Source organism: Phaseolus vulgaris, chromosome 4 (assembly GCF_051622355.1).
Source record: "Phaseolus vulgaris cultivar YP4 chromosome 4, ASM5162235v1, whole genome shotgun sequence".
Taxonomy (NCBI): domain Eukaryota; kingdom Viridiplantae; phylum Streptophyta; class Magnoliopsida; order Fabales; family Fabaceae; genus Phaseolus; species Phaseolus vulgaris.
Window position 1 is genome coordinate 18,354,123 of NC_143501.1, and position 27,783 is coordinate 18,381,905.

Below are 27,783 nucleotides of genomic sequence, written 5' to 3' on the forward strand. Positions count from 1 at the left end.
ACACTAACCTAGTTTCTAGAATGTTTCCTTCACAAAGTGCTTTCTACACTATCCTATCTACTAAGTACCCCTAATGGGCCTTTATGCAACAAAGCCTTCTTTTCCCAAACCGTAGCTTGGCTCATGTGTGTGTGAAGCTAGACGGTCTAGGACTCTTCATAGATGCTCCTTATGTAGCCATGGCTAGACGCTCCCTTGTGAAGCTAGACGCTCCATTTGGAAGACTAGACGTTCCTTTGAGAGGCTAGACGCTCCTTTGTGAAGCTAGTCTTAGTCTTTTGGCTTTCATAGTGTGGTGAGCTTGGGCCCTCTTCCATCAGTTAAGATACTTTTAAACTATTATTACACAGAACATTCACTTTCTTATAGTTTCCTAGGTTAACTATAAAAACCTTAGATTGTAAATGAAAGAAGTATTAAACATATCAAAACACAATTTTAACACATGAAATTGTTTTTCAAAGATATCATATCATGAGTGTTTCAATCAATCAATAGACCTTAGATTGTAAAAGAAGTATTGAACATATCAAAATACAATTTGAACACATTTGGAATGGTTTTTCAAAGGTGATCCTGCCTGTTGACCGGAGCGCTGGAGAATGCCTCGTCAAAGGATCGACGTGCGCACCGCTTTTCACCTCCGTTCCTCTTCGGGATCTATCTCAAGAACCTGCAAAGAAACGATACGGCGCTGCTGCGGCCGATCGCACTCCGACGCTCAAGTCAATGACGGTATCACCAAATACTAAGAACGAGAACCGTGCAAATCCTCTCTCACTCGCAAGCGTAAAGTGTATGAACTGAACGTGCGTACCTCAGAAAGTCTGTTAAGAACTCTTATATACCTGGTGGTTTTCTCTCTCCTGGCAGTTACAGACTTGGACACGTGGCTCGCATCCAACTGTACACGTGCCATCATCTGGAGGCTCCCTGACTTGGCGCTGCTTCTACTCTTATTTTGGCTAAGTTACTTATGCATGGTACTGCCCAGTGCATAGCTAACTTAGGAGTGCGATCTCTACTGAAACTGGCGAGTTAGGGCCTTCATACACCTTCCCTGTGGTCTCGCCGGCCGCCTTCATAATCTGCTTCTCCTTCGTCTTCGGCGATGTGCTTATTCTGGCGATCTCCGACTGCTTGGTCGCCTGAGTCTACATCTGGCGACTTCATCTTCAACCTGGCGATCGCCTATTCTGGTAAACTGGAAATCGGAACACGCCAACTTAACAATCGGCGACCACACGTGCCTCCCGACTTCCTTCCCATCTGCCAACCTGGCGCCTTGTCAACATGCCTACACTGTAGCAGGATGCCACGTCATCACACCCGTCCACCAGGGCGGTACACAAGCCCCCCAGTCTTAAGCGAAGACTTGTCTAGCGAAAAGACTGAAAGAGCCCTCGTCAACACCGATCTACGTGGCACTGACGCAGAATTCCAAGCGATTGTACTTTCTGCTGCTCTGACGCTCCACCAAACCCTTCACCCATCGCTCGACACGTGGCTTCATCAACGACTCTCTTCATCTGCCGTTAGCGCTTCCAAAACTTATTTCGAAAATCCTTAAACCCCTTACGCTCCTACTGTTCCATCACTTTCTTCACACTTGCATACGCTCTCACTTCCTTCTGCGAAAGCTCTCGACGTTCCTCGATGCTCTAGATCACCATCTCCCTTCAACGTTCTCCTGATCATCGAAAGGTAACTACTTTCCTTCATCTGCTGGGTTACCTCATGATGGAAGAGGCCTAAGCACAAGCCCACATGCAAGCCCACCAAAGGGTAGATTTGGGCCAACCATAGAGTTATGGCCAAGAGGATCCAAGAAGACGTTCTTTTACATGTTCAAATGCCATAAACTCTAGTGTAGAGTAGACTTTAATTTCTTGTCAAAATTAGTATAGGAACTTTATTTGTAATTTTCTTAGAATTAATTTTGGCACCTAAAACACCAACCTAGGTAAACTTAGAGTTTCTAAAAAAACCTCTAAATTTACCAAGGCCGGTCTAGAAAGCCCATGGAGGGGGTGAACATAAAAACTAGACACACCCCTCCCCATGTGCTCATTTGTGCACCCATGTGCCATGTGCACCCATGTGCTTCACATTTACATTTCATTTGGCTAGCATTAGGGTTGCATTATGGTCCTCCTTAGCCTATAAAAGGAGGAGCCTACACCTTGTATTTTCAAGTTTAATTGAGTATTGTTATGCTGCCCATTTTGTGCACTAGCTTTACTTCTCCTAGAAATCTAGGCTAAACTTCAATCCCTTCACCTTTCTCCCTTGAGCTGGCCAAACCTCTCAAACCCATACTCATCATGCACCTTCAAAGCCAACACAACTCCTAGGAGGGCTTTGTTTCACTTACCCATTGCTTCCGCATCACTTTCACTACTTTGATTCAAGAAGAACACATGAAATGCCATCATTTGGTATCATGAGCTTTTGGTTCTTCAAGATGAGTAGCTTGGTCTTTTAATTTCAGTTCTTCTTTATTTCATCTTTGTCATTTCAATTCCTTACTTGTCTTGCTGTTTTTATATTTTAAATTGTTCTTGGTGTGCTTATGGAAGATCCAACCAAAGCACAATTGTTCAATTGATCTTGAACAAATTCTGTGCAGCTTGTGATAGGATTCCTTACACCATTGTGTGGCTGTTTTTCTTTTAGGAAATTGAGTCCTTATTGCTTTCTTATAATTGCTTCATTTTATGCTTTGAGTCTTTATTTTCTGAATCTATAAATGTTGTGTCAAGTCATGTGAATCCATATTTGTCAACAATTCTTAGTAGTCCTATTATTGGCTTGATTGTTTCTTGTTTTTGGGTCTCTTTATATTGCTTTAATCTGCTATTATTTTGATCCTTTGGTGCTTTTTATTTTTAGTTTGAGTTCATAATTGTGTCTTAGTTCTTACACAATTTCCATTCTTACATTTCCATTGTGTTAATTTTGGTTATCTTGCTGTTTTCTTCCAGTTTTCCAGATTTCCCCTGTATCATCTCTCTGTTCTGGGCTGTTTTGTTTAAAAAAAAATTTCCACCCATAGGAAAATTCTGATTTTCTGGAAAATGCAAGTTTAAAGTGTTATAGAAAAGACAAAAAAAGAATGAGGTCAAAAGAAGCAACAGAAAAAAAATGATAAATCTTACAAAATCAGAGTGCAAATCTTGAGCGCTCCAGCTGGCCTAACTGCACACCAATTTTGCAAAAATTATTAAAAAAAAATGGTGCATGCGTTTTAGGTGATTCCAAAGCCAAAATTTAGATAAGATCCTGAATTTTCTTGCATCCAAATTTCAGAAACAAATTTTACAATTACAGCTCAGCATAAATCGGGGAACAAACACGTTTTCTGGCCCACAACATTTTCCAGTGGTGCTGTTTTTTTTATTTGGTCATCTAATCTAGTGCTTTTCTTTAGGAATTTCTTTTGTGTTCCAACTTTTATTGAGTACCTTTAATTGTTTGCTTTAATTTCTTGAATCTCTTTCTAAGTTGTCATATTATAAATCCTTTTGGTGGTACTGTTTTCTTTCAATTAAATTTGTTTCTTGCTTTTGTTTCTTGACCTCTCATTTTGGGTGCTGGAATTCAATTTCTCCCTTGGTGCTTATGTGCATGGAATTTGACTTGGTTTAAGGTTTAGCCCTTGTGAATAGGTGCTGGAAATTGGAGAATTAAAGCCAACATTCTAAGGAGGAGACAAAACCAAAACCGAAACAAGCTTCCTTGAAACAAACACTACAAACACTTAGGAGATCAACAATCAAGACAACAAAGAAGTGCACTAACCAAAAGGAGGAACAACAAAGGGAGTTTTCTTATTTCCCTTTGCAACTTGGTTTATTGTTAATTACCTTGTTAATTATGTTTAGACGGTGAGTGTGTCTTCAAGGGCTCAAAGTGTCCAAGAAGCCTCACCTAGGGCCGAATAGTATAGCATTCTTGACTAGTAATTGTTACTTGTTTGTAATTGCTTTTCTTTTGCTTTCATAGCTACGTTTTGCATGTTTAATTTTGTTAAGTTTGTGATAAACCGTCTAGCTTTGTTGATTAGTTAGCTTGCATTGTTTTCTTGCATTAAAATCTGATTTCTCAACTTAATTGTGTTCCAAGTGGTTTACTAAGAGAAAGCTTTGTGTGAAGACATTGAGGGATAGTTTTTGGCTAAGGCAAAGGCTTGGTATTTAAGTAGTCCACTGTGACTCACCTCCCTTACCTGGAAGACTACCTTCTTTGACTTCCCTAAATTTTTCTCAAGGTAAAATACTTCTACACACAAAGCTTTAGTCATGTCTTCTCACTCCTCTAAATCTCTTAAAAGTGAGGTGAAATCCTTGAAATCTCTTTTGAAACAACTTACTAAGGATATTCAATCAATTTCATCTAAACAATTGGAGAATGAGATCAAAACTAATGAATTGACTAAAGCAAAGAATGAGAAGTCTCAATTTTCAAAAAAATTACATTCTCATGCATCTAGCTCTAAACATCATGATTATCTTGGGGAAGAAAGTCTTAGGAAAAATGAATATCATCAACAATTCCCTAGGAGAGCTAGGAAAGAGAGACAAGAAAACCTAACCAAGCATATCTCTCACACTCAAGCTAGAAAAATTCCATGTTTAGAATACCTTGGCAATGATCAATTAGCATCTCAATGTTTCAATGAAAGATCTATGATCTTAAGGGACAAAGATGAGAATAGTAGCCAAGAAAAAGAAGCTAGTGAAAGTGAAGAAAATGTAAAAATAGAAAAGCAAGAGAAAACCCTTGGGAAACAAAAGGCGTGGGAGAAGAGTGTTCCTTCCCACAAGGTCATTCAACAAGAAGGAAAAGTTGAAAATACATTTGAAGATATACCTCTTGTTGCACAACCTAGCCTTACCTTTTGTAAAGGAACACTTGCAAGCCTAGAAAAAAAAGAAGAATCCTTAAAAAAGGCTTGCATAGATAAAAATATAGTAGATTATTTTACATACATGCCAAGATATCACCAAGTGAAGGTCAAGTCATCTATAGGCATCTACAAAGTCAATTTTTTATGTGAAGTAGTGCCTAAAGAAACTTGTCATGTCTTATTGAGACAACCTTTGCAAAGAATTGAAATTTCCATGAACAAAGGTTGTAACAACGAGACTACCTTCACACATAAAAGAGAAATTCTTCATGAAGGAGAACTCATGGGCCAAATTAGAGTTGATAAAACTCTAGAGCTTTTAAAAGGGAAATTATTGTCACCCATGAGAAAAGATGTTCAAAGACATTACCTTAGATACATTCCGTGTTTTAAAAATACATCTAAGGCGATGTCTCATGAACTCTATACTCCTTCACCTTTTGCAAATGATCCTTGGGAAGACATAAGCCTAAATTTCATATTAGATCTTCCTAGGACAACAAAAGGTTTTGATTCCATTGTCATAGACATGGATAAACTCTTCCTTAAAGAAGTGACAAGTCTTCATGATTTCTCTTCAAACTTAGTGTTGGATAGAGCTCCAAAATTTGAAAACCATCATTTGAGGATTCTCTTGGAAAAACTTGCAACTAAGTTGTCCTTTTCAAATTCTTATCATCCTCAAAAGAATGGTCAAAATAAAATTGAAAACATAGCTCTTGTTACTATGCCTAGAGAAATCATGAAAGACAACCACAATTCTTGGGATGAGTATCCTTTTTCTATTGAGCATGCATACAATAGAGTAGTCCACAAGACTACTAATATTTCTACATTTGAAGTTGTATGTGAACATAGTCCTCTTTCTCTTTTTGTGTTGTTACCACTTCTTAAAGGAATTATGCCTAAGGAACAAGTAACCACTATTGAAAATTTTACAAAGCATGAGAGGATTAGAGAACACATGCAACCATCAAAAGAGAAATATTGTAAAAAGTTGCCAAAAACAAAAGAAAAACAAAAATGGCAACTTCATAAAATTGATTTGTATATAACTGCTTCAACTAACTCATTTGCTTTATTAGATAATTCCCCTAGGTGGACGTTTGATCCGGGAGGGCAAGCATAGTTGAAGAAGCAAGAGGCTGCTATCCGAGATCAAATCTCTAGATCTGAGGATAGATCTTCTCAAGGAGAAGGAGATGATGGACACCATCCAGCCACATCCATTCCCCTAGCCATGAAGAAGAATAAGCAATGGATTTGAGGACAAATCCTTTTCAAGAGGGAGGGGATGATGGAAGAGGCCTAAGCACAAGCCCACATGCAAGCCCACCAAAGGGTAGATTTGGGCCAACCATAAAGTTATGGCCAAGAGGATCCAAGAAGACGTTCTTTTACATGTTCAAATGCCATAAACTCTAGTGTAGAGTAGACTTTAATTGCTTGTCAAAATTAGCATAGGAACTTTATTTGTAATTTTCTTAGAATTAATTTTGGCACCTAAAACACCAACCTAGGTAAACTTAGAGTTTCTAAAAAAACCTCTAAATTTACCAAGGCCGGTCTAGAAAGCCCATGGAGGGGGTGAACATAAAAACTAGACACACCCCTCCCCATGTGCTCATTTGTGCACCCATGTGCCATGTGCACCCATGTGCTTCACATTTACATTTCATTTGGCTAGCATTAGGGTTGCATTATGGTCCTCCTTAGCCTATAAAAGGAGGAGCCTACACCTTGTATTTTCAAGTTTAATTGAGTATTGTTATGCTGCCCATTTTGTGCACTAGCTTTACTTCTCCTAGAAATCTAGGCTAAACTTCAATCCCTTCACCTTTCTCCCTTGAGCTGGCCAAACCTCTCAAACCCATACTCATCATGCACCTTCAAAGCCAACACAACTCCTAGGAGGGCTTTGTTTCACTCACCCATTGCTTCCGCATCACTTTCACTACTTTGATTCAAGAAGAACACATGAAATGCCATCACTTTCGTTTCATGCAGACACCATGTTGGGTAAGAACATGCTCGCCGACTTAAAGGCGCTCGCCCGAAACCACGGGTTGGCGACCGGTTCCCTGACGGTGCCCAACTCGGCGGTCGAGAAGGCCATCATTCATGGGCGATCACCGCCCAAGGAGCCCACCCAACGCAAGAAGCTGGTCCTTAAGAGGCCTAAGCGGAAAGCCCCCCAAGTCGTCCAAGAGGAAGAAGAGGACGACGAGGTCACAGAGGATGGCCTTGTCACGAAAAGGAAGAGGGTGGCACCATCTTCCCCACCTGCTCCACCCCCTCTTCCACCATCAACACCTGCTCCTCCTCCCTCATCGCCAACACCACAAGCCCCTTCATCACCAGTCCAAGCAGTTCCATTGGCCACTGCGCCACCTGCAACTGAGGCCCAAGAGCCGAATTTCTTGGAGGACCCCCCGAGCGCCTCTACGCCACATATGTCAGCAGGAGGGGGCCCCCCTTCAAACACTTCAGCTGCAGGAATCGTTCCAATCGGGGATGAGGTCGCTCACACCTCTCCAATCCTAATCACCGAATCCCCGATTGCGTCGCCACGCCAGGAAGCAACCACTGAAAATATTGCTAAGGAAGGTGGCGACGAGAACCCTCAACAAGCCCCCCTGGCGCCTCTCCAAGCCACAAACCTTTCCCTCGAGGTCACAAGGATGTGGGAACCTCTGACTGCTAAACTGAAAACCATCGCAAAGGATATCCCATCGATTATAACGAGGGCTGTGGAGAGCTCCACCAGGAGGCTTCAAGATGATCTCTTCAACCTCAGGACTGACAACAACACCATGAGGCTCGAGGTGGAGAAATTGTCTGCCAATCTGACGCTCGCGGAGATGGAACACTCCCGAGTAGAAGACGCGATGAGCACCGAGCTCAGATTGGCGCGTCAAGAGGCCACTGACCTTCGCCGCAAAATTCATGATCTTGCCTAAGAGAAAGTTGAGCTAGAAAGCAAAATCGTGCCTCTGCGCACCAAGGCGAGCGACCTGGAGGCTCACATTCAAGCTAGTGCCGATAAGGTACAAAAACTGGAGCAAAGGTCAATCGATCGCGAGAAGCTACTTGGGCAAGTAGAGAAAGCGAGGGACGATGCCATGGCTGATCTCGCCGAGGCAAACAAGGAAAATGGGAAGATGGCTGCCGAGTTGACCCAAGCTCAAACGGAATCCAAGAAGGTTGCTGATGACCTTCTCCATGCTCAAAAGACCAACGAACAACTCCGAAAACAGGTCGAAGAGCTGGAGCAGCAGAACAAGGAGCTCAAGAAACAGGTTGAAGAACTTCAAGGGCAAATTGAAGAACTTAAGTTAAGCTCTGCTCAGATTCTGGTTGCTGGATTCGAAGCCGCTCGGGAACAATTCGCATGCCTATTCCCTGATCTCGACCTCAGCATGGTGTCGTTAAACAACGAAGTAGTAGATGGAAAGGTCGTTCCCGCCGAAGACTCAACCAACTCCACCTCATCTGCTACTTTATAATTCTGCTTGTATATACCTTGTAATAAAACTCGTGCATATGTGTTTTGAACAGTTGCTTATTTCAATCGCAAAACTTGGATATTCTTTCTTCTGACTCCTTTTGAGCGCTTTCACCTTCTTTGTATGTTTAACTTTGTCGAGTTTAACTTAACAATTTCGCAAACACAACCTTTTGACTGTAACTGCTTCGAACCACTTCAAATTTAAGCAATAACCACTTTAAACAACTTGTACTCTTGAGGCACTAACCTTATCATAAGAATACCTTCCAAGCAACGAACTGTAACTCAATCATTGGCTCAAACGACATCCCACTCGACCTGCTTTATCAAACAAGTCTTTCAATCTTCTCGCCGTGTTTGAACTTTTCGCGATCGCCAAGACCTCTTGGTAACACCCGCTTTTCCCAGCCTCATGCTTTGGCAATCGTTTCTTTATCTGGGGCAGAAACGCCCTTTGGGATCTTCCTTTGCCCCCCTGAACTTCAGAGCTAAAGACCGGCTGGCTAGGCGTTCTCTTCGAACCTACCTTAGCCACCTTTCAAGCTTCTTCCACCCTCTTCGCCATACCTGAACTCGTTCAAGACGAGAAGGATTTTATCTTGCCTATGCTCGCACATAAGCGAGAAGGTCTTTAACTCGCCTGAGCTCGCTCAACGGCGAGAAGGACTTTATTTGGTGCCTCAACTTGCCCAGGGTGTACATCTCCTCCCCCCTGGATGCACTGAGGACCTTTTCTTTCTCTCGCCTGCACTCGCTCGACGGCGAGGAGGTCTTTAACTGGCCTTGGCTCGCACAACGGCGATAAGGACTTTATCCGGTGCCTCAACTTGCCCAGGGTGTACATCTCCTCCCCCCTGGATGCACTGAGGACCTTTCTCGCCTGCACCCGCTCGACGGCGAGGAGGTCTTTAACTTGCCTCTACGTTGCCCCGGGAGTTACATCTTCTCGCTCCCAGAAACACGGAGGACTTTTCCTCTTTCTCGCCTGCACTCGCTCGACGGCGATGAGGTCTTTTACTTGCCTCAGGACGCGCGAGGGCGTTGAGGTCTTTCATCTGGTGCCTCCGATCGCCGAAAAACGATGAGGACTTAAAACTTAACTGGTGCCTCTAATCGCCGAAAAACGATGAGGACTTAAAACTTAACTGGTGCCTCTAATCGCCGAAAAACGATGAGGACTTTAAAACTTAACTGGTGCCTCTAATCGCCGAAAAACGATGAGGACTTAAAACTTAACTGGTGCCTCTAATCGCCGAAAAACGATGAGGACTTAAAACTTTTTAGAAAACACGCGACATATGTTTTCTTGCCTTAAATCATGTACAAATGACAAGGTCTTTCTTCAAAACTTTTGAAAATAGCACACATGCAATCTGAAAACACCTTATACTTCGAAAACTCTTCTTTTATTGGGTGGCCTCATTAAAAACCCTCCTTAGGGAAAAAAGAGCGCCCCCTTCAAACTGTTTTAACAGAGATATTGTAATATAACATTGTGTTTGTCTTTACTTACAAAGCTCTTAACTATAGTACAACTTCAGGTGTGTGGCGTTCCAGGTGCGAGGAATCGCCCCTCCTTCCAGCGTCTCTAAGCGGTAGGCTCCGTTCCCGAGCGCCTCGGTTATTCTGAACGGTCCAGTCCACTTGGGTGATAGTTTATTCTCCATCTCGTACTGGTGGGCCTTCCTCATCACCAGATCGCCTTCTCTAAACTGCCTTGGCATCACCTTTAAGTTGTATCTTCGCTCGATCCTCCTCTTCACCGCCTCAGCCTTCAGCCTCGCCTCTTCCCTGACTTCATCCAGCAGATCCAGGTTCAGCCTTCTTTCTTCATTCGAGTCTTCCTCTACAAAGTTCTGGAATCTCGGCGAGCTCTCCTGGATCTCCACCAGAATCATGGCGTCACACCCATAGACCAAGCTAAACGGGGTCTCATGGGTCCCTGACTGCTCGGTGGTGTGGTACGCCCAAACTATACGGGGCACCTCCTCAGCCCAACTTCCCTTGGCTTTCTCAAGCCTTCTCTTCAAACCTCTCAACAACACCCGATTAACTGATTCCACCTGGCCATTTGTTTGAGGGTGCTCGACGGATGCAAACACTTGTTGAATTCCCACCCCTTCGCAAAGCTTCTTCAGCAGGTGGCTTGCATTATCTGACACCAGGCGCTTAGGCACTCCAAACCGGCACACGATGTTCTTCCATACAAAACCTTCGATCTTGTGTGCGGTGATCTGGGCCACTGGTTCTGCTTCAATCCACTTGGTGAAGTACTCAATCGCCACCACCAAGTACTTCATTTGCCTGATCGCCAGCGGGAAAGGTCCCAGGATGTCGATTCCCCAAGTATGAAACGGCCAAGGGCTATAGACCGACTTCAACTCCTCGGGAGGTGCCTTATGCCAATCGGCGTGCTGCTGGCATTGTTTGCAGCACTGGGCATATTTCTTGCAATCTTCTCTCATGGATGGCCAGTAGTAGCCTGCACGGAGAGTCCTCGCGGCCAGAGCTCGACCCCCGACGTGGCTTCCACATATACCTTCGTGGAGCTCTGCCATAATTCTCGTGCACTTCTCGCCGTGTATACATTCCAGGAGTGGGTGAGTGAACCCAAACCTGTACAGATCGCCATCAATCAATGTATACTTGCTGGAATTTTTCTTTACCTTCCTAGCTTCTGTTGGGTCTAGCGGGAGGAGGCCATCTGCCAAGCACCGCTTGTACTGTGTTATCCAAGTGTCTGGCTCATGGGCGGCGCAGACCTGCATCACCACCACCTTCCCTGCTCGACATGCTCTAATTCTCGGCGATCTCAGAGTTTCTTGCGTCAAAGACTTATGGCTTCTCGCTGCTCTCTCCGTCGACCTGCTTATCTGAAGGACCAGGTGATCTGCTACAAATGCCCTCGGCGTCTTCAGAGTTTCTTGAATCACCGTCCTCTGCCTAACCCCCTTGCCTGAGCTGGCGAGCTTAGCAAGCAAGTCAGCTCGGGCATTCTGCTCTCGGGGCACATGCACTACTTCAAAAGAGGCAAAGGAACTCTTCAATTCCTGCACATACGCCAAGTAAGCCGCCATTTGTGGATCTTTAGCCTGGAACTCGCCTGTTACTTGCCCGGTGACTAGCAGCGAGTCACTCTTAGCCATCAGCACCCTAGCTCCCATTTCCTTGGCTAGCAAAATCCCGGCGATCAGCGCCTCATACTCTGCTTGATTGTTGCTGGCTTTAAAGGCAAACCTCAAGGATTGCTCAATCAGCACGCCGTTAGGCCCTTCCAATATGACTCCAGCACCGCTACCCTGCTGGTTCGACGATCCATCCACCGAGAGTACCCAACGGAAACCGTCTCCTTCAACCCGCGTCGCCTCTGATGAGAGCTCGACCACAAAATCCGCAAAGATTTGCCCCTTGATCGGGCCTCAGGGCTCGTATTTAATGTCGAACTCTGACAACTCCACTGCCCACTTCACCATTCTTCCTGCAACGTCAGGTTTCTTCAAGACCTTCTGAATGGGCAGGTCAGTCATCACCAGTATTGTGAAACTGTGGAAGTAGTGGCGCAACCTCCTCGCCGAAAACACCACAGCTAGCGCAGCCTTCTCCAGGGCCTGATATCTCGTTTCTGGGCCCTGCAACACCTTGCTCACAAAATAAATAGGCTTCTGAGCCTGATCTTGATCCTGGGCGAGCACCGCACTCACCGCCCTCTCAGTTACAGCGAAATACAACCTGAGAGGGATTCCCGCCAGCGGTTTGCACAGAACCGGCGGGCTCGCCAGGTACTCTTTTAGCTTGACGAAAGCTTCCTCACATTCTTTCGTCCAAGCGAACTTGTTATTGCGCCGCAGGCATTGGAAATAGGGATGCCCCTTTTCTCCGCTAGCTGACACGAAGCGAGATAGGGCTGCCATCCGACCTGTCAGCTGCTGGACTTCTTTCACTGTAGCCGGGCTTCTCATCGCCAAGATGGCGGCGCACTTGTCTGGGTTAGCTTCTATCCCCCTTTCAGTCAAGAGAAAACCCAAAAACTTTCCAGCCTCCACGCCGAAAATGCATTTCTCCGGGTTGAGCTTTAACTTGAACTTGGCGATCGTCGTGAACAATTCTTCCAAGTCTGCAACGTGCTTGCTTTTCTCCTGCGAGGTCACGACCATGTCATCGACGTAGGCTTGCACGTTCCTTCCCAGCATCGGTGCAAGTACTCGATCCATCAACCTCTGGTACGTGGCCCCCGCGTTCTTCAGCCCAAACGGCATCACCTTATAGCAGTAGCACGACCTCTCCGTCATGAAGGCTGTTTTTTCTTCATCCATGGGATGCATCTTGATCTGATTATAGCCCGAGAAGGCATCCAGGAAACTCAGCAGCTTGCACCCTGCAGCACTATCAACCAGGGCATCAATGCTTGGTAAAGGATACGAATCCTTTGGGCAAGCTTTGTTCAGATCGGTGAAGTCGACGCACATGCGCCATTTCCCGTTACTCTTCTTCACCAGTACGACATTTGCCAACCATTTAGGGTACTGGACTTCCCTGATGTGGCCTGCAGCGAGGAGTTTCTGTGTTTCGTCCCTGATCGCCTGCCTCCTCTCTTCGTTGAATTTCCTTCTCCTTTGTCGCACCGGTCTCACCATGTTGTCCATCGCCAGATGATGGCACAAAAAGTCGGGATCGATCCCGGGCATGTCCGAAGCGGACCAAGCAAATGCGTCCAGATGCCGCTCAATCACCTTGGCGATCTGGTCCCGGAGATCGACCTCCAGAGATCTTCCGGCTTGAAAACTTTCCCTCCGATCTCCTTCTCGAGCCACTGCTCGACAGGTTTGGGCCTGGATTCTCTGGCGATCACCGCCTTGGCGATTCCCAGTTCCCTCGCTTCCTCGGGGCGATTCCGCGCCTCTTCCTTCTCCAGGCCAGCGTCTCTCTCCCCCAGCTCAGCGTCTATCATGTCTACATCCCTTCCAGCGGCCTCCTCTGTTACCGGCGGTCTGGGCTTCACACCGGGAGGTGGGGTGGTTGTCACATAACTCACTGATCTTTTGTTTTTCAGGCTATTCTCATAGCACCTTTTCGCTTCTTTCTGATCCGACTTGATCGTGATCACCACCCCCTCCATGGACGGCAGCTTCACCTTCATGTGCCGAGTCGATGGAATGGCGCCTATCCTGTTAAGAGTGGGCCTACCCAACAGGATGTTGTATGCCGAAGGGGCGTTTACGATGAGGTACTTGATTTTCTCCGTCCTCGACCCAGCCTCATCTGTAAACGTGGTTCTCAGCTCAATGTACCCCTGACCTCCACCTGGTCACCAGCGAACCCATATAAGCACCCTCCATAGGGCCTTAGCTGGTCAAGGGGCAATTCCAGCTGCATGAAAGTCGGTCAGAACATCATGTCTGCCGAGCTTCCTTGGTCCACCAGAACTCGGTGGACCTTCCTCCCTGCTGTTATCAACGAAATAACTATGGGATCGTTGTCATGAGGCACAACGTCCCGAAGATCCTTCTTTGTGAACGTAATGTCCACCTCCGGCGAGTGATCTTCAAACATGTCCACTGCCATCACCGATCGCGCATACTTTTTCCTCTGCGATGCGGTGCATCCACCACCTGAGAAACCCCCTGCAATGGTGTGGATCTCCCCGTGGATTGGCATTTCGTGTTGCTGGGCTTCTCCACCTGCTGGCTGGGAACTGGATGCTCCCCCCGTCCTCCTGTCCAGCAGATAGTCATTCAGGAACCCGCTCTTAACCAGATCGTCGAGCTGGTATCCTAAAGACAAACACGAGTCCAGGTTGTGGCCAAAACACTGGTGGAACTCGCACCAGGCGTCCGGCTTTGACCCCAGCACCTTGTCGCCCGCCTTCTCAGGCACCTTCAACCTAGCAGATATGTTAGGGATAGCGATCAGGTCCGCTAGTCCCATGACAAATTTGTGCTTAGGCGGGCGATTGTATTCCCGGCGTGCTGGTTGTTGCCGCGCTTGGCTTCTTCCCTTATTTCTCCTATCGTAAGGATAGCGAGCCCTTTGGTCTTTCTTGGCCGCCGCCGCCGTTTCCAGCACCCTCTGCGGCTGGATCCTGGTCTGGGCGCGTGGTCTGGCGGGAGCCACGCTGCCTCTCTTCTCGGCGACTTCACTCTCGTCGGCGATGTGGGCCACCGCAAGTCGCCTGACTTCAGCAAACGTCGCTGGATGAGCCCTGATCAAGGCCTCGCAGAATGGCCCTGGCTGCACGCCCTTCTTGAAGGCATAGACCAGCATTTCTTCATCCTTGGCCGGCGATCTGACCATCTGCGCGCCGAAGCGATTGAGGTAGTCTCTGAGGGACTCCCCATGGTACTGCCTTATATCAAACAGATCATAGGACACCCTCGGCGGTGCCTTATTCACAATGTACTGCTCAACAAAGATTTTCGAGAATTGTTGAAAATTGGTTATGTGGCCATTAGGCAGGCTCACAAACCACTCCATCGCCGTTCCCTGGAGCGTACTCACGAACATCTTGCAGTAGACGGCGTCTGACCCTCCCGACAGCATCATCTGCGTGTGGAACGTGGTCAGATGAGCCTCTGGATCCTCCACGCCGGTAAAAACAGCTTTAACCGGGACCACACTTGTGGGAATAGGCGTGTCGGTAATCGCCTGAACAAAAGGCATTGGGAAAACACGAGGTGGCGTAGACGGTGCCACCTCTTCAGCAGAAGAACGTCCCTGCTGCTCCTGAAGAGCTCGACGCAGCTCCTCAGTTACCTTGCTGAGCTCCTCGTTCCTGGCGCGAGAGGCGACCAGTTCCTCATGTATCCTCGCCTGCTCGACGCGCGAGGCTTCCACAGTTGCCTGCAATGAGCGCATCATCTCTGCCATCTGCGCCATGGTCATGGCGGCGTCGCCTTCAGCTGCGACAGGCGCCACGGGACTGGAACGATTGCTTCTCATTTTTCTCATTAACTTCAGCGAACCACAGAAATACAGCAAACAACACTTCAACCACGATCGAATCAGCGATCGATCGGAGAAAACTCAAGAAACTGCGCAAGAACCCAAGAACACCGCAAACCTTCGAAGAAAACCACAGCTTCACGAAAAAAACACCGTTTCCCCGCGAATCAACCAAGCAAACGAAAGAACTCGAATCCACCGATCGAAAAGCCAAACGAACGGTTCAAAACGCAAACTTCACCGAACGAAACTCAAAGAAACTACGAACGGCGGTTGCACCAACACACAACCACGCCGAAAACCTCGAAAACTTCCACGAACTCACACTGTGGATGGGAGCAAGCTTTACACGGCCCCACGGTGGGCGCCTGATGATCCTGCCTGTTGACCGGAGCGCTGGAGAATGCCTCGTCAAAGGATCGACGTGCGCACCGCTTCTCACCTCCGTTCCTCTTCGGGATCTATCTCAAGAACCTGCAAAGAAACGATACGGCGCTGCTGCGGCCGATCGCACTCCGACGCTCAAGTCAATGACGGTATCACCAAATACTAAGAACGAGAACCGTGCAAATCCTCTCTCACTCGCAAGCGTAAAGTGTATGAACTGAACGTGCGTACCTCAGAAAGTCTGTTAAGAACTCTTATATACCTGGTGGTTTTCTCTCTCCTGGCAGTTATAGACTTGGACACGTGGCTCGCATCCAACTGTACACGTGCCATCATCTGGAGGCTCCCTGACTTGGCGCTGCTTCTACTCTTATTTTGGCTAAGTTACTTATGCATGGTACTGCCCAGTGCATAGCTAACTTAGGAGTGCGATCTCTACTGAAACTGGCGAGTTAGGGCCTTCATACACCTTTCCTGTGGTCTCGCCGGGCGCCTTCATAATCTGCTTCTCCTTCGTCTTCGGCGATGTGCTTATTCTGGCGATCTCCGACTGCTTGGTTGCCTGAGTCTACATCTGGCGACTTCATCTTCAACCTGGCGATCGCCTATTCTGGTAAACTGGAAATCGGAACACGCCAACTTAACAATCGGCGACCACACGTGCCTCCCGACTTCCTTCCCATCTGCCAACCTGGCGCCTTGTCAACATGCCTACACTGTAGTAGGATGCCACGTCATCACACCCGTCCACCAGGGCGGTATCAAAGGTATCACAAGTGTTTGAATCAATTAATAGATAGACCTTAGATTGTAAAAGAAGTATTGAACATATCAAAATACAATTTGAACACATTTGGAATGGTTTTTCAAAGGTATCACAAGTGTTCGAATCAATTAATAGACCTTAGATTGTAAAAGAAGTATTATAAACATATGAAAACACAATTTTAACACATGAAATTGTTTTTCAAAGATATTCATAAGTGTTTCAATCAATTAATAGACTAAGATTGTATTAAACATATCAAAACACAATCTTAACACGTGAAATTGGTTTTCAAAGATATCATAAGTGTTTTCAACCAAACCAATTAATAGCGAAAAGAACAAGTTGCAAACATTTAGTTAAGAAGTAATACGCTTGTTTTCAATAGTTAAGATACTTTTAAACTATTATTACACAGAACATTCACTTTCTTATAGATTCCTAGGTTAACTATAAAACCTTAGATTGTAAATGAAAGAAGTATTAAACATATCAAAACACAATTTTAACACATGAAATTGTTTTTCAAAGATATCATATCATGAGTGTTTCAATCAATCAATAGACCTTAGATTGTAAAAGAAGTATTGAACATATCAAAATACAATTTGAACACATTTGGAATGGTTTTTCAAAGGTATCACAAGTGTTCGAATCAATTAATAGACCTTAGATTGTAAAAGAAGTATTATAAACATATGAAAACACAATTTTAACACATGAAATTGTTTTTCAAATATATTCATAAGTGTTTCAATCAATTAATCATAGACTAAGATTGTATTAAACATATCAAAACACAATCTTAACACGTGAAATTGGTTTTCAAAGATATCATAAGTGTTTTCAACCAAACCAATTAATAGCGAAAAGAACAAGTTGCAAACATTTAGTTAAGAAGTAATACGCTTGTTTTCAATAGTTAAGATACTTTTAAACTATTATTACACAGAGCATTCACTTTCTTATAGTTTCCTAGGTTAACTATAAAACCTTAGATTGTAAATGAAAGAAGTATTAAACATATCAAAACACAATTTTAACACATGAAATTGTTTTTCAAAGATATCATATCATGAGTGTTTCAATCAATAAATAGATAGACCTTAGATTGTAAAAGAAGTATTGAACATATCAAAATACAATTTGAACACATTTGGAATGGTTTTTCAAAGGTATCACTAGTGTTCGAATCAATTAATAGACCTTAGATTGTAAAAGAAGTATTATAAACATATGAAAACACAATTTTAACACATGAAATTGTTTTTCAAAGATATTCATAAGTGTTTCAATCAATTAATAGACTAAGATTGTATTAAACATATCAAAACACAATCTTAACACGTGAAATTGGTTTTCAAAGATATCATAAGTGTTTTCAACCAAACCAATTAATAGCGAAAAGAACAAGTTGCAAACATTTAGTTAAGAAGTAATACGCTTGTTTTCAATAGTTAAGATACTTTTAAACTATTATTACACAGAACATTCACTTTCTTATAGTTTCCTAGGTTAACTATAAAAACCTTAGATTGTGTTCCGTTCGGTTGACCGGGACGTCTTCGTGCGTGGCCTCAATCGTCAGCTAAGGACTCCTTCCCACTGAATGCCTGCAAATTTCCTGCAAAAAAGAGGACAAAGAGGCGCCCTAGCGGCCGTTTGCACTTCGACGCTCAAGTCAGCCAGCAAGAAACACCAAAAAACTGTTCACCCGTATCTGAGCACCGCGTGTGGCACTCTGAAGGGTGGTAAAGGAACTGTGTATATGTGTGTGTATTGTCTCCTTCCGGCAAAAATATTCTCTAGTCACTTGTACGTAATCCTAAGGCACGGGCAAGCAACCAGAGAGTTTCTCCTAAATTTGCCAAAGGTTCCAACCCTTTTTCCGACATTCTCAGCGCTATTTAAACTGCCCCCAGCATTTAAAGCGCCTTAAAGCGCCTTTAAACTCAAACGTAACGCGCGCATTAAAGCGCTTAATTATGAAACGTAGCGCATTTAAGACGTTGAAACGCTTGGGAGCCATAATAGTACCTGAATGCCAAAAAGGGAAACTGTATTCAATATCTTTAATTACCTGGCACCTGACTAGAGGGTGTTTCTATTCCGGCATTGCTGTCATACACGTGGAGGGCCTCACGACGCCTTGACCCCATCTGGGGGCGTTTCTGCCCATCTGGGGACGTTTCTACGTGTGGGTCCTCCTGCTTGGGAGTGCTACTGCGCTAGGGGTGGCTTTTTGGGTGTCAACTCATGCCCCCAAGTATCTAGCCACTTACTCTGAGAGCTTATCTGCCTTCCTCTCACACCCTGCACCCGGTTATCCTGGGCGTGACCTTCCTCTTGGGTCGTATCTGTCCCGAAGGCGTCTCTAGGGCGGCAGGGGTACTTCGCGAGTCAGGCTGCCCTTCACTGGTACTATTACTATGGCCTTGGAGCCACCTTTCCTTTCTCTTTATTACTTTCCCGAGATATCGGGACCTGAGGCTTTCCCACGACGTCGCTCCCTCCATGGTCTCTCCTACCCATGGGTATCGGGGAACCACACCGTGATTGCCTTGCTTTTACACTGTTTAATCTGGCGACGCCCTCACCAGGGCGACGCCTTCACCTAGGCGACGCCTTCACCTAGGCGACGCCTCCACCTAGGCGACGCCTTCAGCTAGGCGACGCCTTCGCTTAGGCGACGCCTTGCCTTAGCGACGTCTGTGACCTTCCTCTTGGCGTCTCTACATCTGGGCGACACCTCGAGCTGACTTTGACTTTCCTGTTGTTGACTTTGACCTTGACTTAGTCAACGCCCTGATACGGGACGGTACACAAGCCCCCCAGTCTTAAGCCGAAGACTTGTCTTCAGCGCAAAGACTAAAGCCTTGCCCCCGCCATCCACGTGTTTTCTTGAAGACGTGTCATTCTCTGCTGACTCAGCAAATTTTCGAATTACTGACGCGACATTATCTGAACCACAGGGGTATTCTTAATGACCGATTGGACATTCCCTGCGATGGGGATGATTACACCTTTTGGGCTACCCTTTATCGTGCGCCACGTGGCCCATCGCGTGGCCCTCCTTTAGAGACCTTTGCGCTTCTCTTGAGCAATTGATCCTCTGACGCGTGGCACGATCCCACGGCCCTAGGTTAGCGCCTCTTGAGTTGCGAAATGTAACGTTTAAGTTACTCCAAACCCCGCGCTCACCCTACTGTTACATTCATTCGCTCTGCAACTTCGCACTGTTTATCGCCTTCGAAAACCTTTTTTCTCTACAACTGCGATTCTCTCCTTCCTGTGCCCTTCTGCTGCCTCCATTCCTATAGCAAAGGTATGATCTCGGATACACACGACCTTTCCCCTTCGTCGCATTAGATTGATTTATTGAACTGCCTGGGACTGTTGTTATTTACGTATTACTGCATTTCTCCGCTTCTTCTTCCTCCTCTGATTTTTCTCGCGTGGGTGACGCTTCCTGGGGTTCTTTCCCCTTCTCGCCATGGCTAAACTTGCTAAACCCTTTTTCCTCTCTTCTTTCTCCAGCTATCTATTTTCACCATGACGCGCGCGAACGCGGAGCCTGATTCTTCCCCTACGACCCCCAAGTCCAACTACAAAGCCTTCTACCCCTGGGCCTCCGATGAGCTCCTGAGTGAATGCACCAGCCTGACTTCTTTCCAGGACCTGGAAGCTCACCGGGGGGATCCCCATTTGTACAACTTTAACGCCTTCTGCCGCACACACGACGCCCACATATCCGTCCGTCCCGGCAGGCCTGGGGAACCTGTTTGTTTGGACGACAGACCTAGAAAGGGGAAACCCTTCTTCTTCATGTACCAGACCGTGTTCAAGCGCGTAGGAGTGCGTCCCGTTCACTCCCTTCGAACGGGAGCTTCTTACTGAAATCAACACTGCCCCCGCCCAACTTCATCCCAACAGCTGGGCATTTGTGAGGGGCTTTCAAATTCTTTGTGGATACCTGGGCATTCCTCCTTCCGTAGATGTCTTCTTGCATTTTTTTGAGGTGAAAAAACAGGGGAAAAGCTTCTGGGTAAGCTTTTCCGGGATCGCTGGCAGGATCCTCCTCTCCCTCTTCCAGAATTCTTACAAGAACTGGAAAGGGAAGTTCTTCAGGGTGTGCTGCGCCAAGCATGATCCCACAGCTTTGGATGGCTTTCCCCTTTACTGGACGGAACGCCCCAAATTGCTCAGGGCCAAAACCCTGGAAGAGCTATCCCCCACCGATAGGGAGGTAAGCAAAGCCTTGGCGGGGTTGGGGATCGTCTTTGATACCTTGAAGCTGGTCGCTAGCGAGTACAATGCCCACGCCCTGACCACCCATTTGGTAAGGGGCTCTCCCCTCATCTTTCTTGCTATGAACAGCCTGCTATCGATCGTTTGTTTCCCCATACTATTATGCTTGTTTTACACTTGTACCATGTTACTTGCATTTCACGTCTCTTCGCGTATCGTGAATTCGCATAGCTGTTTTAGTACTAATCCTTGCTGTTTGGTCTGCCTTGGTGTAGGATCGGTGATGGGCGTTTCCAAAAGAATGATGTTGGCGAAAGCACTGAAGGAGGCTCGTGCCGCCAAGGCAGGCGCCTCCTCCAGCCCTACTGCCAATCCGATTCTCCCGCCGGCTCCGACACCGCCGCCTCCAGTCACTGCTGAAGGTGCTTCTAGCCCATCTCCGACGTCTCCACCTGGCTCTGACGTGCTTCCAACTCCCAACTCTCCTTCGCCTATCGCCGCTGTGCCCCTAGTTGCGGCCTCGTCACCAGCTCCAACCCCCCTTGACAAAGGAAAAAAGGGTTTTGGAGATTCTGTCAGATGATGAGGAATCAGTAGGCGTGGCACCCTTCAAGAGGAGAAAATCCGCGCGGGTTCCTCTTTTGGTAGAGACGCCGCCGCAGGGAGGGAACCCCTTTATGGACAACCCTCCAAGCGCAACCTCACTCCCTCCTATGATTCTCCAAGAGGAAAGGGGCGAAGGTGCTGAATCTGCGCCGCCTCTGCTGCCGCCAGAAACCACCGCTTCCCCGGCTCCCGATGCTGCCGCCCCCGACTTCATTGCCATCCCCCCTCCAATCATGCATCTGATGAGGGGTTTCAGTGGCGGGACTATGCCGGAAGGTACCGACAGGAGGGAAGGTATGCCTTTCTATTTGGGGGCCTTCTTGGCGGTGGCTCTTGAATGACGCTCCCAGGCCAGAAACGCTGTCTTGCAAACCCAAACCCTCCAGGCCTTGGAAACGAAAGCAACCACCCTGGAGGAGGAGATGAAGGCCCTGGGACGCCAGAACGAGGCTTACTGTTCCTCTCTGAAACAAGCACAAGAGTCCAGGGCAGAAGCTGAGAGGAAATTGGCAGAGGCCTTGGAGCTCCAGGCTGACTTCTACGCTCGTGAAGTTGCTCTCCAAGTACAGGTAGCGGGTCTTCAGGAATTGGTCAAAGCAGACGCGGAAACCCAAAAGGACCTGAAGGACCGCTGCTGTGAACAAACTGCCAAGGTGGAACGGATAGAGGAGGAAATGGCCACGCAGGCCAAAGCTATGGACCTTCTCCGAGTTGACTACGACGAGCTGCAGGTCGAGGTTAGCCGGCTTCGTGTGGAGAAAGAGGCCCTGGAGAAACAGGTGGCCTCCGGAGACGCCGCCATTGAGGAGCTGGAGAAGGAGAAAAAGTCCCTTATCCAGGAGATGGCGAGCACCTTCGAGGAGGGGTTCCAAGAAGCCCTGTCCCAGGCGTCCTGCGAGAATCCCGGCGTCAACCTTTCAAACTGCGACCCCACACACCACGTAGTCGACGGGAAGGTCGTGCCCATGGATTTGAACGACTGAACTGCTGCCCCTCATCCGCCACCTTCCTCTTCAAGCTTAACTCTTCATTCTTTACCTTCGCTTTTTAATTTCATCTGCCAAAAACTTGTAATTCTTTGAACTATCCACACTCTTGTTATTGATTCGGGACACTCGCATGGTTGTCCTTATTTCTTTTTCACATACGACTCCGCCTATGCGATCTCGTTCTCATCTTTTCCCTTCATACGCTTTACTTATTTTATCTGTATCCTGCCCGTTTCTCATACTTCGTTGGGCGGTTTGGTATGATGGGGTAAGGTCGCTCGCCAACCCTTACGCCCATGGAGAGGCTCACTAAGTGGCGCCGTATCGTCCACGGGACGACTCTGATACCGAAAGGCTCTTTCTTTGATCTTTTAGCACTCGGCGCCCACGCCTAAGGAGAGGCCTGCCAAAGCAGCACCGTATCGTCCCCGGGTGTCTAAAACGCTGAGTGCTGTGGGGTTTTTGTTCCCTCCATGGTCTTTCCTGCCCATAGGTATCGGGGAACACCCTGCCAGTGACTCGCTGGCGTTTGACGGTCTCGTCTCCCTCCATAGTCTTTCCTACCTGTGGGTATCGGGGAGGCGACGCCTGCAACTAACTTTGCCTTTCTCTGATTTCTTCTCCCTCCTCAGTCTTTCCTACCTGTGGGTATCGGGGAGGTAACGCCAGTCGGTATTTGGGTTGGCGACGCCCGCGACTTCTCGTCTGTCGTCGCCCTTTACGTCTTTCTTGGCAACGCCTCGGGCATTACCTTTACTTCGACATTGACTTTAATTCTTGCCTTGGTCAACGCCTGATAACAGCGAAGAGCCCAAGGCTTTGCCTGTGCCATCCACGTGGCGCTTCTTGTACAGCTGATGGGACCTTCTGTCATTCGACTTGATCCACGTGGCGCTGCCTAAATGGTCAGTGGGGTATCTAGTCATTTCATTTTCTGACTCCTGCTGTACCCCTGGCTCATTTTCGACGGCGCATCGTACCATTGGATATTCTGCTGATACGACGTTTTCTGATTTAAACCAGTGGTGGCAGCGTCATCCTTTCACCTTCTGCCACGTGTATCAATCGCACGGTGCATCCGTTCGTGCCGTTTGGCGCTCTAGGCGCTTTATTTAACTCTTCAAACTCTGGAACTATCTTCACCATTTTCTCACTCTTCATAACCTACTTGCGTTCTTTCTTCTTGTACCCTTTCTTCTTGCACCCTTTCTTCTCTGTCGAAGGGTTGTTCTAACTGCTCCCCTCGCTCAACTCTCGCATTTCCAGCCATCTTGATCTTGTTAAAGAATGTCTTCTCACGATGCTTCCTCCAGGGTCCGTCCCAAAGACTTGTACCCTTGGGCCTCGAGTGAACTTCTTGAGGAGTGTTCATGTTTGCTCTCCACTAGGGCCGTACGGGAACACAAAGGGGAGTTGTGTTCTTACGACCATCGGGCCTTCGCAAGGAGGCACGATGACGACATCGCTGTGCTCCCTTGCACTCTGGGGGAGCCAGTGTGTGGAGACGGACGAGCGAACGACGGGGTCCCTTTCTTTTACTTTTACCAGGTGGTGTTCAAGACCATCGGGGTGCGCTTACCCTTCTCCCGGTTCGAGAAGGAACTGCTGACGGAGATCAACGTGGCTCCAGCCCAGTTATATCCCAACAGCTGGGCCTTTGTCAAAGCCTTCGATATCCTCTTTGGGTTTCTGGGTTGTGCACCCTCGGTTGACCTCTTTCTTCACTTTTTTGAGGTGAAGAGACAGAGACACAACCTCTGGGTAACTCTCAGCAATGTCCCCGGAAGAGTTCTCTTCACACCCTTCCAAAGCTCGTTCACGGGGTGGAAAGGCCGGTTCTTCAAGATCTGCTGTACTGATCTTGTTCCTGACGCCCTCGATGGGTTTCCGCTGCACTGGGTGAGAGAGGAAAAGGCCCTCAAAGCTAAACCCCTCAAGAATCTGGCTCCAAGTGATCAAATAGCTTGCCGGATTCTTGCTAAGGCGGGAGGTTTTGACTCCGCTACGGTGATCAGCTTGGAGTTCAACGCTAGGACTCTTGAGAAGTACATAAGTAAGGACCACTGCCTTAAGCAACTTCGACCTTCGTTACTTTCTAACTGTGCCTGTCTTTCTTCATGGTGTCTCTAACACATCTTTTCCCCTTGTGCAGGTTCGAAAATAAGCCAAGAAAAGAGGACACGACTTACTCGAGCGCTGCGGGCTGGGAAAGGGGCTTCGCCTTCCTCCAGTGATGACTCTGATGAGCGCTGAGAAGCGGCCTGTTTGTGTTTTTGCATTTTGTACTGAACATTGCTTGTAACAACAATTTTCCAATATCATAATTCTTTACAACGCCACTTTACTTTTCATATGCCTCATATACCGCGTGACTTCCTTTCGTCTCGTTCTGCCAACGATGCATGCTTTTACTTGGACGACGCCTTCTTTCTGGGCGACGCCAAGACCTAGGCGACGCCTTCTTTCTTGGCGACGCCATGGCCTAGGCGGCGCATCACATTACTTCTAACAAGGGAAAATAATGGCTGAAAACCAAAGCACTTCTTTTTCTCAACTGGTTTTTCCATTTATTAGGGTGACCTCATTAAAAAACCCCCGAAAGGGAAAAAGAGCGTCCCCTTCAACTAAACTGTTACATGCTGCTTACATAAATCAACTGAAATAAAATTTTAAGTTGGTTGCATTCCAACTGCGCGGGATAGGGCCTCCATCTAAAGTCTCCAGGTTATACGAACCGTTGCCCTTAGCCTCAGTAACTCTGAAGGGCCCGGTCCACTTGGGAGACAGCTTATTCTCCAGCTCATAAGGGTGAGCCTTCCTCATCACCAGGTCGCCCACCTGAAACTGTCGTGGCTTTACTTTAGAGCTATATTGCCGCTCCACTCTTCTCTTCATCGCTTCAGCTTTTATTCTAGCTTCTTCCCTGGCCTCTTCTAGCAGATCCAGGTTTACCCGCCTCTCCTCATTAGATTCCTCCACCACAAAGTTTTGAAAACGCGGTGAGCTTTCGTGTATTTCTACTGGAATCATCGCGTCCGACCCGTACACCAAACTGAAAGGCGTCTCCATAGTAGAGGATTGGGGCGTGGTGTGGTATGCCCATACAATCCTTGGCACCTCTTCCGCCCACGCCCCTTTGGCCTTCTCTAACCTTCTTTTTAACCCCCTCAGCAGAACTCTGTTTGCTGACTCTACTTGTCCATTGGTCTGGGGGTGTTCAACCGACGCGAACACTTGCTTGATTCCCACTTCAACGCACAGATTTCTTAACTGCTGACTGGCAAACTGGGTCCCATTGTCAGATATCAGGCGCCTAGGTACGCCAAAGCGACACACGATGTTTCTCCACACAAAATGCTGTACCTTATGCGCCGTGATCTGTGCCACGGGCTCTGCCTCTATCCACTTAGTGAAGTATTCGATGGCGACGATAAGACACTTCATCTGCCTGATTGCCAGTGGGAAAGGGCCCAGGATGCCCTTTGAACCATCAACCGAGAGCAGCCACTGTGAACCCGCTTCCACTTCTTGCTCACCTCCGGGCGAAAGTTCTGCTATAAAATCCGCGTACACCTGCCCCTTAATGGATCCTCTAGGCTCGTACTGTATGTCGAATTCCGACAGTTCCACAGCCCAGCGTACCATTCTTCCTGCCACATCGGGCTTCTGCAGCACCTTCTGTATGGGGAGGTTGGTCATTACCACCACCATGAAACTGTGAAAGTAATGACGGAGCCTCCTAGTCGAGAACACTACCGCCAGCGCCGCCTTCTTCAGCGCCTGGTACCTTGTCTCGGCTCCCTGTAAGGCTTTGCTTACAAAGTAGATGGGCTTCTGACTCTGGTCCTGCTCTTGTACCAACACAGAACTGATGGCCTTATCTGTTACAGTAAAATACAAACGGAGGGGCACGCCCGTTACCGGTTTGCAGAGAACCGGAGGCGTCGCCAGGTACTCCTTCAGTTTAACGAAAGCCGCTTCGCATTCCTCAGTCCATGCAAAGCGACTGTTTCTCTTGAGGCACTGGAAGTACGGGTGCCCCTTTTCTCCTCCAGCGGAAACAAACCTCGAGAGCGCCGCCATCCGCCCTGTCAACTGTTGAACCTCCTTTACCGATGTCGGACTCCGCATGGCGATAATGGCCGCACATTTGTCGGGGTTCGCCTCTATCCCCCTCTCGGTGAGCAGAAAACCCAAGAATTTACCGGCCTCTACCCCGAAAACACACTTCTCGGGGTTCAACTTGAGGCGGTATTTGGATATTGTGTTGAACAACTCCTCCAAGTCTGCCATGTGCTGCACCCTGTTCTGCGACGCCACCACCATGTCGTCTACATAAGCGTATACGTTCCTCCCAAGCATTGGCGCCAGGACCTTGTCCATTAACCTCTGGTACGTGGCGCCCGCATTTTTGAGCCCGAAGGGCATCACCTTATAGCAATAACTGCATGTTTCAGTCATGAACGCAGTCTTGCTCTCGTCTCTGGGGTGCATCTTGATTTGGTTATACCCTGAGAAGGCGTCCAGGAAGCTTAACACCTTGCTGCCAGACGCACTGTCCACTAGGGCGTCGATGCTGGGCAACGGATAGGAATCCTTTGGGCACGCCTTGTTCAGGTCCGTGAAGTCAACGCACATTCTCCACTTTCCGCTCGCCTTTTTCACCAAGACGACGTTGGCGAGCCACTCAGGGTACTGAATCTCCCTAATGTGGCCAGCACTCAGCAGCTTCTGCGTTTCGTCTTTCACCACCTGTTGTCGCTCCTCATTGAACTTCCTCCTTCTCTGACGCACGGGGCGGACCGTGGCGTCCATGCTGAGGTGGTGACACAGGAAATCGGGGTCGATGCCCGGCATATCCGAAGCGGACCATGCGAAGGCATCCAGGTGGCGCGAAATCACTTCTGCCACCCCTTCCTGTTCTTCTGGACTTAGCGAGCTTCCTAACTTGAAAGCTTTGCCGCCAATCTCCCTTTCTAGGGTGTTAGCTGCAGGTTGCTACCTATTATCATCTTCAGCGGGCGCCGCTTCTTCTACGGGCGCCGCTTCTTCGGGGGGCACCGCCTCTTCCACGGGCGCCTCCTCCATTGGCACATCTGCTTCGGGCATCGCCCTTTCTGCTATGGCCTCTTCAAGCGTCAGCCCAGCGGGCGTCGCCTCAATCATCATTGCGTCCGCGCTCGGCGGACGTTCGTACACCATGAAAACGCCTCTCTTCGTCTTCAGGCTGTTTTCGTAGCATTTCCTCGCCTCCTCCTGGTCTGATCTGATGACTATCACCCGACCGCTGAGGTCTGGTAGCTTCATCTTCATGTGACGGGTGGAGGACACTGCGCTTAACCGGTTTAACGCCGGCCTGGCCAGCAAAATATTGTAGGCAGAATTAGCGTTCACGACGAGGTACCGGATACTCTCGGTGTGGGAGGCCTCT